Source organism: Malaclemys terrapin, chromosome 3, assembly GCF_027887155.1.
Source record: "Malaclemys terrapin pileata isolate rMalTer1 chromosome 3, rMalTer1.hap1, whole genome shotgun sequence".
In the NCBI taxonomy this organism is placed as follows: Eukaryota; Metazoa; Chordata; order Testudines; family Emydidae; genus Malaclemys; species Malaclemys terrapin.
In genome coordinates, this window is record NC_071507.1 from 107,224,112 (window position 1) to 107,239,041 (window position 14,930).

General features: G+C 39.2%; 1 protein-coding gene across 2 annotated transcripts in view; it reads left to right on the forward strand.

The window, feature by feature from the left end:
- HBS1L (HBS1 like translational GTPase) overlaps positions 1-14,930 on the forward strand; it is a 104,517-nt gene that overhangs the window by 37,694 nt on the left and 51,893 nt on the right. Inside the window, exon 1 of one of the 2 annotated variants that reach the window (XM_054021917.1) lies at positions 4,925-5,066. The exons of the other annotated variant lie outside the window; for it this stretch is intronic. The gene's annotated coding sequence lies outside the window, so the exon portion shown is untranslated. Of the gene's footprint in view, positions 1-4,924; positions 5,067-14,930 lie in introns of those variants that run through there. 2 annotated transcript variants of the gene reach the window in all.

Below are 14,930 nucleotides of genomic sequence, written 5' to 3' on the forward strand. Positions count from 1 at the left end.
TAGTAATAGATATCTAAGTATCAAAAGGACAAAAATCTTTAAGAAATCCCAGGGGTGGAGAAAAACCTTTACACTGGATTTAAGATTGTAAGTATGTATAAATAACATAAGGGAAAGATAGTCTAAAAGAACATTGTAGCTTAAAAAAAATTGTACAAACTCAGGAAAAGCAAAGTTAAGTGTAAGTTTAAAAAAAAAAAGAAAAAGAAAAGTATGCAAATACAGACTTAAATAACAATGTTTCAAGTATCTTAGTACCCAAATGTGCTATGCATCTTACAATACAGGTAGAAAGAAAAGGCTTTGACGTTCTCAGTTTATTCTCTTCTCCACCTACGCTTACATCATAAGACAGCTTTATGCCTGCATATTGTGCATCCTCCTCATAGAAAGCATTAACTACATATTCTAGTACATTATATCATACATGACATACTTAAGCACTACCCACCCATTACGTATGTTTCTACATCTACACCGGAGATCATACTCCAATTCATTCTGTTGATATCACACTTTATTTGAAGAAATAATCATCCAATCCTCATCTGTACTTTCTGATGCAGTTCCTTCATATAAGTCCCATACATTTTCCCCCATTCCAAACCTTTACAATGCACAGTAAGCATCTGTACATTAGTCCCATTTTAAGTCCCATATTTATGTTTTGCAGACCCTGCATATCCTTATGGCGATAGACAGAAAATCTTTAAGTGGACTGTCAAAATACATGGTGATAAGATTTTTCTGGTTGAAATGCCAAAGAATAGGGAGGAGTGTAAGGTACAAGTAGCTTTGATACTTAGCATAGATACATATCTACTGTTTACAGGACGCACAATGTGGGAAAGATCGGGAATAGTTATGGTCATTTGGGTTGCCCCAGCTCTGCTTTCCTACTTTGCTATGTTTAAACCATTAAACTTAATTGAGTGGTTAACTTTAAATCTAATCAATTCCAAAAAAGAGTTAAAATAATTTCAGGTACTACAGCCATTTCTGAGTCCCTGCTTCTACTTTGTGGTTTTACAATCACATTTTCCTATATTTTTAAATGTTTTTCTCTTCCCTGTTGCTGACCCACATAAACAGAGGAAAATGACTAACTTGGCAATACAGGGGAAATGATGACACTATACATAAAGGATTATTCAATGCACAAAGTAAGCTGAAAAACAGAGAGATAATTGTTTCCCTTGTAATTTTCCTGTTCTAGACATCTTAGCACAGTGGTTCTCAAACTTTTGTACTTGTGACCCCTTTCACATAGCAAGCCTCTGAGTGTGACCCCCCCCAAATATATAAAAAAAGTGTTTTTAATTTATTAACACCATTATAAATGCTGGAGGCAAAGTGGGGTTTGGCGTGGCGGCTGACAGCTTGCGATCCCCCATGTAATAACCTCGCGACCCCCCTTAGGGGTCCAAACCCCCCACTTTGAGAACCCCGTCTTAGCAGTTGCAATAATATTACTTTACGTAAACATTTTTCATGGCAAAGTGTGATTTGAATTGCCCGGCTTCTAGTATTTGATATTTTTTAATGCTATATTTTCTTAGGGTTACCTTCCCTAAAGTAATATATTTATAACCTTACCAGTAGTTTAAGGAAGCTTTTATTTCAGCACCTGGGAATAGAGCTGTAAGTGTTCGCTCTAGCTGTCTGCCAATTTACCTCACTATACTATTTTGTTCATTGTACTTCTCATTATTATACAGTGTAATTTGATATTGTAAAGACAGTTGATCTAGGTAGATTCTCACAGCTCAGTTTTGATTCTGGTCTAGAGGTAACTTTTTGTTTTTATTACAAATAGAGGGTGTTATCCATGCTTTTTTCTAATATATTTCCATGTCTCTTCTTACTAACTAACAAACACTTTGCTACTCCTTAGATGGTGATAATGTAAGTTCCTATATAGATCTACTGGTGTCATACTTGGGAAGCCTTAAAAGATTTGCAGAGGTATTTAATCACTGTTATTTTTCTCCAGTTGCTATCCCCCTTGATCCCGTCACTCCCCTCCCCTCCCCTCATCCCCCCGGCCTAGAAGCTGGAAAATGGGGGAGGGACAGAGTACTGTGGCTGGCATCAAAGTTATTCAGAATTTTAAAAACATATGTACTACTACTTTGGAAATAGATAATAGTTTTGTTTACAGTATATGTCCACAGTACTGTTCTTTCCCCATGAAAGTTCTTTCCTTTTGGTAGATCATATCTTCATTTTCTTTTTTAGAGCCAGAAAATTGATGCTTACTTGCCTTTATGGGCTTGTGAGCAGTGATTGATCCAGCAAGGGTCGATTTATCGCGTCATCGACCGCTGAGTGCTCTCCGGTCGACTTCAGTACTCCACCAATCAGGAGTGCAAGCAGAGTCGACGGGAGAGCGTCAGCTGTCGACTTATCGCAGTGAAGACACTGTGGTAAGTAGATCTAAGTACTTTGACTTCAGCTATGCTATTCATGTAGCTGAAGTTGCGTATCTTATATCGACCACTTGCGGTAGTGTAGACAAGCCTTTTGTTTGATAACCGGCTTTAATGCTGGGTTACCATCTTCTGTGGTGTGATAACCAGACACCAAGTAGTGTAAGATCTCATTAACAACCTAAGTAATATTAGCTAAGAATTTGTATTTATCTTTTTCTTCTGCATCTGGTTCACTCAACTTCAAATCTTTCCAGCAGAGTTGCATGAACTGGCAAATTGGATAATAGTTTCATGGATTCAGAGTCAGCATTAAAGCCATATTAAAGTTGTAACATGAACTAATGTAAGAAGAGAAATTCAAAGAAGAAATGCACAGTATTTTATCCACTATAACAATTTTTTTTAGGATTCCTTTTCTCTCTGAATGTGCCTTTTGCTTTTTTACCTAAGGGATTTAGGAGCACAAGTCCCATTGAAAGTCAGAGATTTGTGCTCTTAACTTCCTTAAGTGCTTTTGAAAACCTCCCTCTTAATTGCAGGATGCAGTCCCTACTAGCAGTAAGTTTGTGAAAAAGAGAAATGGAAATTAAGATATATTTATATTGGTGCAAAGGACCTCAAAATTGTAAATGATAGCAAAACACTGAGTATGAAGAAGACAGGAATCTGGAGGAAATTATATCAGGCAAAGGGGAAAGAAGAATGTGAATGAGTGCACTAATATGCTTCCGGTATTGCTAAAGTAGCATCATATGTATTTTAGTTTCTCCATATTGACTTCAATATAAGTCATTTGTTGATGGATTTTAGGAAAAGAGGGGATTCAAGAGGGATTTAATAGGAGTGTGAGATTGCACAGTGTCTGGCTTTGACTCCTGACTTTAATTTTCCAAAGAGTAAAAGTACAAGCTGTTGCTGGTCAGTATTGAAACTAGAATTCCTAGAAATTTGTGCTACTGTTTGGGAACTGGGTGGAACACAGTGTACTTTTTGAGATTGTGGCTGACCTTGGTTCTCACTGGCATTTATGTATAGTTGCTCCATTTTCAAACATTTACTTATTTAAAACTATGCAAGATAAATTCAGTTTTGATAGAGAATAGCCAACAGAGTCATCATAATGGAGCAGATGAAGAGGAAGAAGTTGGGGACAAAAAGGCAGTGAAGCAGAAGAGGAATTCTGGAATTTTGCAGGCTGGGTAGCAGGGTAAAACATCTGGGGGTAAACTGGAAGAGCAACTGAAAGGAAGTTGTAATGCAAGGCAGGGTCCGAATAGTAGAGGAAAAGGGGATAGGCTAAGGAGGCAATAGTCAACAAAGCTGAAAAGACAGTAGAAAAATATTTTCATTCTTTAAATTAAGAGCCTGTTTTAGAAACAGTGTAGGTTTCTTACGTGAATATAAACCACTCTTAGTCCCAAAGTCATACATCTCTGGTATATTTTCTAATGTTTTGGTATGTCCATTTTAAAAATACACTAGTGATTGGATTTCCACAGCCTAGTAGATCTCTGTCAGGTAGCTTTTCCTGATAGTCAGCCTGCATTTTTTTTTTTTGTTTCTTCGTATTGCTGCTAGTTAACCATTGTACAATTCTAAATAGGTCCTTTTATATTTGTAGAATAGAGATGATAGTGCTTTCATACTCATCTCACAAATTGGAGGATAAGTCACTTTGAAGATTTGGTCTTAGTTAAGTGCAACGAGTGCTGGTTGTTGCTCAAATGCTTCCCCCACTGCCCTCCAAGCTTAGTAAAGCAACTTTTAAAATGTTGTCTTACAGTTTTGAGTATAAAATTATTGTTAAGGGAAAATATTTAATTTAGTACTCATAACTCAAGGATTACTTTATGCTTTAAAGAAACATGTAATTTGGGACCACGCACATAAAGAACCCACCCCAAAAGACATTAATTTCTGAAATTTCTGTTCAAATAGGGTTATAATAATGAATAGGATGATTCTGTGATGGAGACTGTACACAAATTTTACAGGTTTTGTTTTCATACAAAAGTGAATATGAAATTGTTTGAATCTTTTGATACTTAAAATAGCAAATGGCATTTGGTGGTGGCATTTTGAGCATAGCCTATCTTCCTCTCCAGTCTCATTCCAAACCTGCCCCCCCCCCCCCCCCCCCCCCCGCTCTCTCTCTCTCTCTGATAGATGCAACCAGAATCTAAGATTATGGTTTGATATTTCAGATTACTAGTGATAGCCATTCTGTTATTTGAACAGCCAAATTAGCAGTGGATTCACCGTATGTTTACGTATGTGGCTACCCCACAGAATTCTGATACATGCACACACCAGCCTGTCTGGCTGGTGGCTTCTGTGGCACACTATGCTTTTTGATGGGACCTTGCATTTTCCATGCAATGCATTAGTCCCACCTATGTAATCTGTGCTATCTGAGTGTTTGGATAAATAATTTTAGGGCTTGTCTACACTTACTGGAGGTTTGACATGCTGCGATTGATGCATCAGCAGTCCATTTAATCATTCTAGTGAAGACCCACTAAATTGACCGCCGATCGTTCTCTAGTCAGCTCCTGTACTCCACCTGAACGAGAAGTGCAAGGAGAGTCGATGGGAGAGCGTCTCCAGTCGACATCATGTAGTGTGGACCTCGTGGTAAGTAGATCCAAGTACGTCAACGTCAGCTACGTTATTCATGTAGCTGAAATTGCATAATTTAGATCGATCTCCCCCCCCCCCCCCCCATAGTGTAGACAAGGCCTTAGTCTAAGAAAACTGCCTTCCTAGCTTTTTGCATAATTTAAGGTTTGTCACCATAGTTCTAGTAATGAGATGTGTGAATTTTTATCAGTGTACTTTTTACTGCTAATATATTGTTTTTAAATACCACAGAAGTTGTTGAGTGCAGATAAACTCAACTATGCTTAATCAGCCTGCTGCATTGATACAGCTTGGTTTTTATGTTTTGCAAGTTAGATTCAAAGCAGCTTTAGCAGTTTCACACCTAGATTTCAAAGATCTTTTTTTTTTCTGTAAATGTGTTGCCACTAACACATTTAAATAACAAAGAATACTAAAGCTTTTTCTCAGTATTTTTAATGCCCTCCCCTTCCTCTGCACTTTGTTCTTATTCAAATATACTGCATACGTGTACAGACCAGGATGGTGAGGATGCAAGAGAGGAGAGTGGCAAACTGGTTGATTTAATTTTTTACTTCAGAAAAATACCAGGCCACTGAAATGAGCGGTAAGAAAGGTAAAAGTTAAAGTGAATCTTCAAGCCTGTTTACCTGGCAGATAAGAGATACTAAAACAAAGGGATTTTCTCTAAATCAAGGAGGAAAACAATTTAGCACTAAAACTAGTCTCAAGAGAGACTTGTTTCAAACTATTTTCTGTCAGCCTGTTTGTAAAGTGAAAAGAAGAACAGGAGTACTTGTGGCACCTTAGAGACTAACAAATTTAGTTAGTTACATGTTTGTAAAGTGTCACTTTGAGAATCCCCTGACCTTGTGCCCTGTGAATAAGGTCCACAATGTCTTTGGGAGCCAATTACAGTACATTAAATATCCAATCATGCCAGAGCATGTTTGGAGTATCTAACTTTTTTCTTTTGTAGCAGGGTCAGGACAACACAATTTTTCTAGGTTCTGCCCTTTCTTCTGTTCTAAGTGGGTGTAACTGTTACATGGGGGTGATATTCATCAGAGAAGTGTCCACTAAGCAGATAGAATTTCAGCCTCCCTCTTCCTCCTCCTTCAGGCTCCATCATGGGGGTGGGAAGTAGCATTGAGGAAAGGTTCTGAGCCTCATGTTCCTAATTTAAAATAGGAATAGCACATCCCTAGATAAGAGGGGTGTTATGAAACTTAATTGAGATAATGAAGTCAAGATGGCAGGTTGGGAGAGAGCAACTGGAAGAGCTGGCAAAGATCTTTTATTAGAGGGTGCATCCACAGATTCATTTGAGCTTACAATATGGGGATCGTACTAGATACCTAACTGCCTTTAGATGATTGCATGGCAGCTGTGGCCAGAGCTGCTTTTCTTCCCCTGTTTACAGCTCCAAAGCAATTTATAACATTTTATTTTGGATTGTGAACCTCCTAATGACCTATGTCATTTTCACCTCAAGTATAAAGATGTCATGTTCCCTGCCTAGGACTTGGGACTATTGTGCATTTTAAAACAATTGGGAAAATTAAAGTTGGTGTAGGGTATAGCAGCATAAAAATCATAAAGCACTTATTGATAGACTTTGGTTGTATCATACAAATACATGTTGAAATACTTTAAACAAATGTATTACCATGAGGAATAAAATCCTTAAGCAAATACTGCAAACATGTGCTGGCCATTTATTGGAGTTGCATATATCTACAAAATACCAGAACTGACTGGACTATATAATGGGCCTCACTTGGCAAATTTTATTTTTTTATTGTGTTACATATAATAGCAACCAGATGTGTTAAGCTAATTATATTCATTTTATATTCACAATTCAATATTTTTATGACATTTGTTTTACATAAATGCTGCTCTGGATGGAGTAATAGCTGTTTTTTAAATTAAACAAATAATTACTAAAAACCAGGATTTGATAATGGAGACATCACCAAATCCTAGCTTATAGTGGCACAAAACAACTCTTCTGATATCTGAAAACAACATGAAACAATTAATGGAAACAGTCTTCAGTACATGAATAAAATGCAGGTCTCTGCATTTCTGTTTTAAATATAGCAATACCATTCACTTAAGTTTTGTTTTTAAAAAAAGCTTACATGATTATGGGTAGGTAATTGTTGTACATCTTCTGCATATTTTTTAAACTTTAGTAAAACTAATACTATAAAAGCTATATGTATTCTCAGCTAACTTCATTTTGAACAGATTGTGTGAAATGTTTAACTGTACCTAATTTACATGTGCAAAGGAAAACAATGCATTTCCCATGTTTCCTCTTACCATAATTTTTTCATTCTTTAAAGACTAAGAATGTTCTTTAATAAATCTTCCCCTACTTTAGTATTTAAAATTTATTCAAAATGAATAGGTATTACTAAATGATTACATTTCACAAGCACTGTATTACATATATTATAAATAATATTTTAAATTGTTAAAATGTTAAGGCTTTAACTTTCAAAAACTTAATTTTGACACTTGTAAATCACTTTAGCCTGTTAATATTTTCGTAAACATTTTCCAAAGGGTGAAGGTTTCCAATAGTTTCTTAAACATTTTGAATATAGCAGGTGGTCTAGAGGGTTTGTAACAGGCTAATCCCAGCTCTCATTCATACTCCCAGTATGATCTTTGACAAAACACTTTTAATCTGTTTTAACATAACACTGTAGTAAGGCGGGCACTTACTGCTGCGGCACCTCCTGCTGGTCAGTCCGGGAATTAGCTCATCCAGCTCTAGAGCACCCACCTCTGGCCAGTTTTTCCCCTGCCCTTACCTGCCCCTCTATCTCCACCAGTTCAGGCTCCGCATCTCTCCCGGATCACAGTGCCCTTTACCTTGGGGTGCTGCCCCACAGCAGTGTCGCCACATTCTGTCTCTCCCCTCCCAGGGGAGCCCCAACCTCCTATACCCACCTTGCCCCAGTGGCTACTGCCAGTCATCATGTAGCCCCAGAGGTAAATTGCAGTCTGAAATGGTCACTCATCACTGGCAAGGGGGTTGGACCTGCTGCTTTTTCTTGCCCTGGCTGCCTCCCTGCAGCCCTAGTACCTCCTCAGGCCTTTGCCACAAGGCCTCAGCCTGGGAGGTCACCAGGCCACAGCTCCCCAACTCAGCCTGCCCTTTCCCAGTACTGCTTTGTCCAAGGTACCCTTGTCTCTACCTGGCAGCTAGGTCCTTCTGAAGCAAGACTGACCTCTGTCTCCCCAGGAGCCCTTCTTATACTGGCCCAGCTGGGCCCTGATTGACTGCCTCAAGCCCACTCGTGATTGGCTCCCGGGGCACCCCTTTCCCAGGGGTGTTTTTAACCCCTTCCAAACCGGAGCGGGGTCACTGCTCCACTACAAACACTAAACGTATTTCTAATCTAACTGTTCGTGTGTTGAATCCATCTCTGTATTGCTTACCTATAAAGGGAGTGGGTGGTGATGGAGAGGTATTATAATTTATTAATGTATATAAAATGTCAATGTATAGACAGTTTTCCTTACTACTAGACCTGATCAGACATCAGGATGTAATTTTTTGAAAAATATTACAAAACTTTAGTCAAACTGTGAGTTTTGAAAATTTTCAATTAGCTCTATATACTACTAATTTATGTAAGCAAAATACAGTAGGTTTTTTTTTTAAATGCCAGATGCAATAGGTAGCACATTTTCATCCTTTTATATAAACATTAAGTTATAAGGGACTGTTCTGTATAGCTCAGATAATGATTATCTAAAAGAAGAGAAATGTCCATCATATTTAACAGTTTGTTTCTACCCTCTTTGCTCATCCTCCCAGAGTTAGAGACAAAGTGTGAGGGGTTTGTTTTTGTTTCAATGCCCTAATTTGAGTGTCATCCAGCCCTAATGGCACCATACTTTCTTCGTAATTGGCTAGCACATTACAGGTGCTATAAAATAATAAATTCTCCTTTCCTTTGCTCCTCTCTTGTCTCCTTTGGAGCTTACTGTACTCCAGTTAATGAAATATAACTGTTAGTGGACCCAGTTACAACATAGTAGTTTAGGTAATGTAGATGACCCTTAAGAAAACTAAATTGCCTTTTACCTTCCTTTCTCTCTTACATTTGATCCTGTCTCCCCAAAATGGATACTCCCATTATTTTGATTACCACCAATTCCATTTTTTTCTAACTTCCCAAAAATTTGCTAGAATTCTCTTAGACCCTCCTGTGGCCAAGATATGCATAGGCATTAGCTACTGCCTTATTTTTAACTGCATTTTGCAGCGAAGTGCTGTTCTAATGTCCTCCAATCACCTTTTGCACAACCATATCTTTGACAGATTTCTCTTCGGTTTTTCTCTGCTTATAGCATCAAAAGGGCCCTCCAGCATATCTTCAGTGACTTTTTTGTTGATTATGGGTACTACTTTTATGCTTACCTCAGTGCAGCTTTTGACACTATTGGCTGCTTCATCATTTGGTATTGCCGCTATACAGATGTAGGCATTTCTGGTTCTCTCTTGAAAATCTATACTGAAATCTGTCAAAGACGTGCAAAAGGTGATTAGAGGAAATTAGAATAGCACTTTGGTGCAAATAAGATATGTTGGGGAAGAGTCAACATGGCTTTTGTAAAAGGAAAACGTACCAACAATGTTAGAATTCTTTGAGGGGGTCAACAAATGTGGACAATGGTGATCCAGTGGATATAGTGTATTTGGACTTTCAGAAAGCCTTTGATAAGGTCCCTCACCAAAGGCTCTTATGCCAGTGTCAGCAGTAATGGGATAAGATGGAAGGTCCTCTCATGGATCAGTAACTGGTTAAAAGGGAAACAAAGGGTAGGAATAAATTATCAACTTTCACAGTGTAGAGAGGTAAATAGTGGGGTCTCCCAAGGATCTGTACTGGGACCGGTACAGTTCAACATCTTCATAAATGATCTGGAAAAGGGGATAAACAGTGAGGTGGCAAAGTTTGCAGATGATAAAAATGACTCGGTATAGTTAAGTCCAAAGCGGAGTGCAAAGAGTTATAGTGGGATCTCACAAAACTGGGTAACTGGGCAAGAAAATGGCAGATGAAATTCAGTGTTGATAAAGACCAAGTAAAGCACATTTGAAAACATAATCTCAACTATACACACAAAATGATGGGGTCTAGATTAGCTGTTACAACTCAAGAAAGATCCTGGAGTCATTGTGGATAGTTCTCTAAAAACATATGCTCAATGTGTAGTGGCAGTCAAAAAAGCTAACAGAATGTTAGGAACCATTAGGAAAGGGATAGATAATAAGACAGAAAAGATCATAATGCCACTACATAAAACAATGGTACACCCACACCTTGAATGACAGATTTTTTTGCCCCAGATCCTTAAATGGCCCCCTCAAGGATTGAACTCACAACCCTAGGTTTAGCAGGCCAAACCACTGAGCTATCCTTCCCCCCCAGTCACCCCATCTGTAAAAAGTTATATTAGAACTGGGAAAAGTACAAGGAAGGACAACAAAAATTACTAGGGAGGTGGAACAGCTTTCATGCATGGATAGATTTAAAAAGACTGGGACTGTTCATCTTAAAAGAGACGTCTGGGGGAGGGATATGATAGAGCTCTATAAAATCATGAATGTTATGTAGAAAGTGAATAAGGAAGTGTTATTTACCCTTTAACGTAATACAAGAACCAGGAGTAACCCAATAATATTAATAGGCAGCAGGTTTAAAACAAAGTAAGTACTGCTTTGTACAACACACAGTCAATCTGTGGAACTCACTGCCAGGGCATTTTGTGAAGGCCAAAAGCATAACAGGATACAACAAAGAAGTTAATGGAGTATAGGGCCATCAATGGCTGTTAGCCAAGATGAGCAAGGATGTAACCCCATGGTCTACGTGTCCCTAAACCTCTGGCTGCTAGAATTTGGGACAGGAAGACAGGGAATGGATCACTTGATAAATTGCCTGTTCTATTCACTCCCTCTGAAGTGTCTGGTACTGGCCACTGTAGGAAGACAGGATTCCAGGCTAGATGGACTGTTGGTCTGACCCAATCTGCCCACTCTTATGTTCTTATGACATAGTTCTTTTTCTGTTTATTTCTCTTTTGTAGTCTTTGAGAATGACCCCTTCTCTGAGGAGATCCACAGGGTACACTTCCTGAACTTGTGTTTCTCTTCTTCCTACCATTTCACCTGTCTGCAAACCATAGTCATTTTACATTAGCAGCTTCAGTTTTCTCTTAAATGAAATCCTTAGCCATGTTTCATTTCCTCTCATCTTCACTATTGCAACACTTCTCACCAATGCTTTCCAGAGTCCAGAATGTTGTTAGCCATTTGTAAAGTTGGTAAGCCAGGTAGCTTTAGATTTGCTTAATTTTTTAGAAGAATACCCTAAGCAACTTAATCGGGAAAACACTGTAAATTCAGTGTTAAAGTTGCACAATTAAAATCACAAATAGGAAATGCAAAAATTAACACTAATGATTAAGCTAGTTGCATTGCACCAGTGTTATTCATGGTTTTTCTGATTAAATGTGTGTCTTAAAATATTACTTTTTAAACTTACCAAGAAAGTGTGCAAGACACCAAATGAATATTGCTGCTTGAACCTTAATGTTTGTGCTACTTTACTTCGATTTTTAGCCGTTATCTTTTTTGAGACAATATCTGACAATACTAGCCTGAAAATACTCTATTTTAAAAAAAAAAAAAATTGAAGAGTTTTCAATATATAATTGGATTATTTTTTTAGTTCTCTGAAGTCTTCCAGTCTGTGAGATGCCTCAACATTAGGGTTACCATACGTCCGTTTTTTCCCGCACATGTCCAGCTTTTCGGCAATCAAACCCCCGTCCGGGGGGAATTGCCAAAAAGCTGAACATGTCTGGGAAAAATACCGGCCGGGCACTTCCTCTCCCGCGGCTGCTCTGCTCCTCCCCAGACTCAGATTTCGGCTCTGTTTAAGAGCCAAGCTGCCCGAGCCAGCGCTACCGGCTTCGGGCAGCCCCCGTGCCTCCGGACCCTGCGCCACCAGAGTAGAGCAGCTGGAGCCGGGGAGGAGAAGTGCCCGGCCGGCGGCTAGGGTCCGGAGGCATGGGGGCTGCCTGAAGCTGGTAGCGCTGGCTCGGGCAGCTTGGCTCTTAAACAGAGCCGAAGTCTGAGTCCGGGGAGGAGCAGAGCAGCTGGAGCCGGGGAGGAGAAGTGCCCGGCCGGGGGCGCAGGGTCTGGAGGCATGGTGGCTGCCCGAAGCCCGAGTGCTACCGGCTTCATGGTTTGCCGGGCAGCCTCCAGACCCTGAGCCCCCGGCTGGGCGCTTCCCCTCCCGGGCTCCAGCTGTGCTGGGGAAGCGCCGGCCGGGGGCTCAGGGTCTGGAGGCTGCCCGGCAAACCGTAAAGCCAGTAGCACTCGGGCAGCCCTTTTCACGTGGCTGGGAGGGAGGAGGGGGAGTTAGGGCGGGGACTTTGGGGAAGGGGTGGGGAAAGGGCGGAGTTGGGGCGGGGCCGGGGTGGGAAAGGGGCGGGGCTAGGGCCCTTGGAGTGTCCTCTTTTTTTATTTTTTAAATATGGTAACCCTACTCAACATGCACTCTGCTAGTGACATTGCAACCTCTATGGCACCTTTTGAATTATGGGAGGAGTGTGGTGGAGGATCAAGTAAGTGCAGTTTTCATACACAATGACCTGGTTTTGCAAAGTAGTAAAAATAAATAAGAGAAAGTGGAAAGCAAAGATGAAAGTAACACTAAGAGAACATCACTCATTTCCCCCAGATAGGTCAGCTCTTTGACCATTCATGGTTGAGGTGGTTGTAATTTCACCAGTAGAGTGCACACTAGGGTACTAACAGAGTGGAAGTTCTGCAACTTCACAAGGCCTAAAGGAAATCAGGTAAAATATTAAAACCAGTTATATGTTAGGGTGTCTCCAGATTGGGAATTTAAAAATCAGTTATGTGCTGATTATCTTCTTTTCCTTAGCTCTTTGGGACATGATCATGTAACTTTAGTTACCATACTTAATATCTTACAACTTGGATTGATATGCCACTTCTATGTTACATTTCTGGCAGGTGTTTATTGAATAATGTTAGATAAATTGAAGAGCAGATTTGAGGTAATCTTGCTTTTTGTTTAGTAAATAACCTTCATTCCAATATTATCCTATTTCACTACCTTTCACACTTTAAATATATTTGAGTAATTTAACTGCTGTTTCTTGGGATCAGCTGCAGGTAATTCTGGTGCATAAGTATAAGCTTTGGGTCAGGACAGTTCTTATATTTGCACAGCGCCTTGCATATTTGGGTGCTACTGTAATCCAAATAATAAAAATATACATAAGTGGTATACCTATATATGCATAAAACACTAACATCTTTGTTTCTAAAATACTTTGTCAACACACAGACTAATAGCACCATCCTCTGGTGCTGTAATGTAAGTTTTAGATCAAACCTGACATTACTAACTGCATTATTTTTGGAAGTGAAATTACATTTAATGTACCTGGTTTGTACATATTGTACTTTCAGTTTTACACACTCATATTGGGCCAAAGTCTCAACAGAAATTCTGTTAATTTGCATCGACTGTATACCGTTCTTTTCAATTTAGGTTACTGGCTAATGGATATACCTTTTTAGGGCTATCCCACATATAATGCTGACTCTGTTCTTTATGTGCCCATTTATGGTCAGAGTTAAACTTCAGAAATATTGGGCTGAGTTTTTTCTAAATCTCAATGAAAGCCATATTACAGTCATTTAACTAAAATACGTTGAATAAGAAAACACCACTAACGATTCGTGGTTGTATGTCTGTGTGAGAATCAGATATTGTGGTGTTCTGTTATAGAAATGTACGGAGTGCAAATTTTTAATGCACAAATGATTGTTTATAACAAATTATGACTTCAGATAAAATGCAGGGAGTTATAGATTGAGAAAGGATCTTGTTGAGCCTAACTAGACAGATTAGCAAAGAAGCATGTATCCCACAAATCATGACTTTCCATAGGTACAGAATAATCTGTATTGCCTTGTGATCATGTTAATTACTGGATTTTAGTCCATTGACTACAGTGATTTGTCACCAGAAATTCCAGTGGAACTTTCTTGTTAGAAAATTGACAAGTGAAAAAATAATTCTTTTGGCTGACACATCACTCACTACTGGACCTTTAGGATTCTGCAAGGCAGAAACATCTGATAAGGCAGCTGATATGCGTGCATACTCTAGGGAAACTGAAATGTGTGTGCCCCATCCAAAGCAGATCTTTGTTGTTGTTGTATACTTCAGTGCTGCTTTGATGAAACCGGAAATCTGGAAACAAGTATTATACTCTTAACAGCAGTGCTTTTCTTATACTATATTGGATGTGAATGAGAAATAGCAGCCCACTTATTCCTATTTGCATGTATGGTATATAGATGCTCCATATATGTGACTGAAATATAGTCCAGTTTAATGAGCTTCTAAGGTACTTGCATATTAATCACACAAAAACTGTGCTAAAAGAGCACTATTAATGTTGCAAAGTCAAGCATTCAAAAGTTAGGAAATGCCAAAATTAAGTCACAGAATTTTTCCCTCTTGTGCTATATGCATTATAATACAGTCTGTACTTACATGAGCTCATACTACTTTTTGCCACAGGATGCCTGCCTCGTTCAGTGCACAGGATGGACCTGCTCTCGGGATGAACCAGAATTGGGCGGTGAAAGGAGATTATTATCTGTAGGATCCTGCTTAATTTATTGCAGAAGTTGGAAGGTGTGTAGTGAGTGAGGCAGGGGATTGCAGGAAAAGAAAGAGTGGTGGTATGGTTAAGGCAGTTGAATGCTACCTGGGAGGATTGGATTCCAAGGCC